Source organism: Aptenodytes forsteri, unplaced genomic scaffold (assembly GCF_000699145.1).
Source record: "Aptenodytes forsteri isolate BGI_AS27 unplaced genomic scaffold, ASM69914v1 Scaffold910, whole genome shotgun sequence".
Classification (NCBI taxonomy): domain Eukaryota; kingdom Metazoa; phylum Chordata; class Aves; order Sphenisciformes; family Spheniscidae; genus Aptenodytes; species Aptenodytes forsteri.
Window position 1 is genome coordinate 11,968 of NW_008794574.1, and position 317 is coordinate 12,284.

The window sequence follows — 317 nt, forward strand, 5'->3', positions numbered from 1 at the left end:
TGCTCTCCCACCTGCAGGGACCGGCGTCGCGTTCGACCGGCACCACCACCCCGGGCATCGCCTGATCATCCGATTTGCCTGGCAGCCGAAAGGAAAGGAAGAGGGGAAACTCGCAGCAGGGGCTCCCGCGGAGCAGGGGCAGGCGGCTAATTCTGAAACATTGAGGTTATCCAAGGACCGACCTTCCAGCCAGGAAGACCCGGCTTCCCTTCCCGCACCCGTCTGGCGACACCGAGGGAGGAAAAGAAAAAAAAAAAAATAAAATAAAAATCAATAGGATTGGCGTTTTTCCCCTCCCGCAGAAGGTAGAGGCTGGC